Source organism: Zingiber officinale, chromosome 3B (genome assembly GCF_018446385.1).
Source record: "Zingiber officinale cultivar Zhangliang chromosome 3B, Zo_v1.1, whole genome shotgun sequence".
NCBI classification, from domain to species: domain Eukaryota; kingdom Viridiplantae; phylum Streptophyta; class Magnoliopsida; order Zingiberales; family Zingiberaceae; genus Zingiber; species Zingiber officinale.
The window spans coordinates 55,342,287-55,344,762 of record NC_055991.1 but is presented as its reverse complement, the minus strand read 5'-3'; the positions used below and the strand labels follow the sequence as shown (position 1 = coordinate 55,344,762).

Here is a 2,476-nt window from a genome sequence, read left to right as displayed (position 1 = left end):
CTGAACTAATCCATATACATACATAAGGTGCACCATAAGTCAATGAATCAAACAACGGTACACAGATCACATAAGGTATACAACCTAGGTCCTGAACATGGTGAAGCATGGTATGTCACTACCCCCTATAAGCATGTATAAGTAGGTATGGAATACATGAGATGCAAAACAAGCAATCAACCAAGCATGTAATAAGTATTGGGTAGTGACTAATCGAAACAAATGAGAAACATAATTATTGTAATTTGTTAAAATCACTACTATGTATATCCAACGACATAAAGTCAGAAGTACCCGCCTCCAAATAAAATGGTCCAATCCGGTAATCGAGATACTCGTCTCGCGTCAAAGTCCTGTGTCAACCATATAATGTACATTTTTATTTAGCTACAAATTTAAACGAATAGCTAAATAAAATCTTCTAAATTAATTTAGGATAAAACCCTAATCATTCCACTACTCGATTACATTAAAACCTACACATGAATCCAAGTTAACAATTTTTGCTAATAGAACTAACAATCATCTACCACGAAGATTAAAACCCTAACCTTACCTTAAGTTCCACAGCTTTATTCAAGAACAAGAAGATGCTAGAATTAAAGAGTTGCTGCCCAATTAAGGTTGATTGCTGCTGGAACAAGGGAATGCTGAATGGGCTGCTGCCGAAACCAGGAACTCCCCATAGTACACAATTCCTGCTTGAAATCTTTCCCTACAGTTCAGTTCAAGGTGAGATCAAGCTGGTGATCATGAATGCATCAACCTAATCATCTTACCTCTTCCTTTCCACTGGTCAGAGGTGATCAAGGATCCGGCTACTGTGCTAAGGCACGGCTCAAGAACAAGGAGTCGACGGCTCTGCTCTGCCGGAAGAGAGGAAAGGATGGGGAACAATAACTTGGCTGGCGTCGACGATTAGCAGATGGGTAGAGGGCTCGGCAGTGGAGAACCGGGGCTGATCAAGAGAGGGCTTGTTACTCCCTCTTCCAGCCAAAACACGCTAACAAAAAGGGGGCAGCAAATCTAAGATCTCCATGGCGAGAGGCGACGGGTGCTGGTGGCTAGCTAGGGCATGGGAGAGAGGAAGAGATCGAGCTCCGGCGCTTGGGAGAAGAGAGGAGGAAGGCGTCGGCAGCAATGCGATGCTAGGGTACAAGGGAGGCTGGCGGCACTTCAGTGGTCGGTGGCGCTGAAAAGGGTAGAGGGAGATCGAGTGGAGAGGCTGGCAGAGACGGTAAGCAGAGGAGAGAAAGAATCAGGCACTGCTTTAATCGCGAGGAGAAGGAAACCATCGCGATAGGGCACGGTGGAGAAGAGAAGGCGCGCGAGGGGTTTGGGGCACGACGACGGGAGAGGAGAAAAAGAAATAAAGAAAAAGAAAACAAAAAGGAAAAATAAAACTTTTCATTACTTAAATTGGGTAGCCTAAACAGGCTTTTCCGGACCCCGTTTTTATCCCCATTAACTCATCCGTACGAGCTCCGAAAAATTTCCAAAATTTTCGAAAAATTCCCTTATTAATTTTTGCTATTTTCGGTATTTTACAAAAACTTTCCTTTTATAGCTTTCTACAAAAGATTAAGTGAAAGGTTTGATATCTTTCCTTATTTGTAGTTAAAAGGAAGATTTTATTTTTTGATAAAACTTTCCTTTTTTGTAACCATCTTAATGATTTTAAAGAGAGTTTTAAAATTAAATCTTTCCTATTATAGTTTCTATAAAATATTAAGAAAAGATTTGATATCTTTCCTTATTTGTAGATTGCGAGGGAGATTTAAATTTTAAAGATAACTTTCCTTTTTGAAAATCATCCACATATTTTAATAGAGAAAATTTAATTTATAAAATTTCCTTTTATAACCAACCATGAAGGGAAAATTAATATAGAAATTTTTATTTTTAAAATTTCTAGAAACAAATAAGGAAGTTTTAGTGTTTAAAACTTGCCTTATATGGAGCAATTGAAGGGGCCAGCCATGATAAAGGGTTAAAAGGAATTTTAATTAAATTTTCCTTATTAACCAATGGCAAGGAAAATAAGAAAATTTTAATTATAATTAAATTTCCTTATTTGCCAAGACCAAGGAATATAAAAGAGAGGGTAGAGGTGCCTCACCTCATAACAACTCTTCTATTATTTCTCTCTCTTTTTTTCCTTGGTGTGGCCGACCCTAATCATCCTTTCTTCTCTTCTTCTTGTGGCCGAACCACATCATCTCTCGAAGTTCTTGTGGTGGCCGGATTTTTTTTGGAGAAGGAGAGAAAGGAGGCTTTGCTCTTGCATCCCTTGGAGCTTGAAGGTTGGTGGCCAATACTTGCAAGAAGGAAGTTGTCTTGGTGGTTCTCATCTCGGTAGATCATTGCCCACACAACGTCTGAGATAAGAAAAAGAATACGATAGAAGATCAAGAGGTCATTGCATACAAAGAAAGGTATAACTAGTAATTCTATTCCGCGTCATACTAGTTTTCTT

The 2,476-nt window shown here is 39.1% G+C and overlaps 1 long non-coding RNA gene across 1 annotated transcript; it reads right to left on the bottom strand.

Moving 5' to 3' along the window:
* Window positions 1–297: 297 nt before the first annotated feature.
* LOC121968305 lies at window positions 298–1,380 on the bottom strand. Its single transcript, XR_006108054.1, has 3 exons — window positions 780–1,380; window positions 557–715; window positions 298–353 (listed from the first exon to the last, which is right to left on the bottom strand). It is a non-coding gene; the product is annotated as an uncharacterized LOC121968305 (long non-coding RNA).
* Between the last annotated feature and the right edge of the window lie 1,096 nt (window positions 1,381–2,476).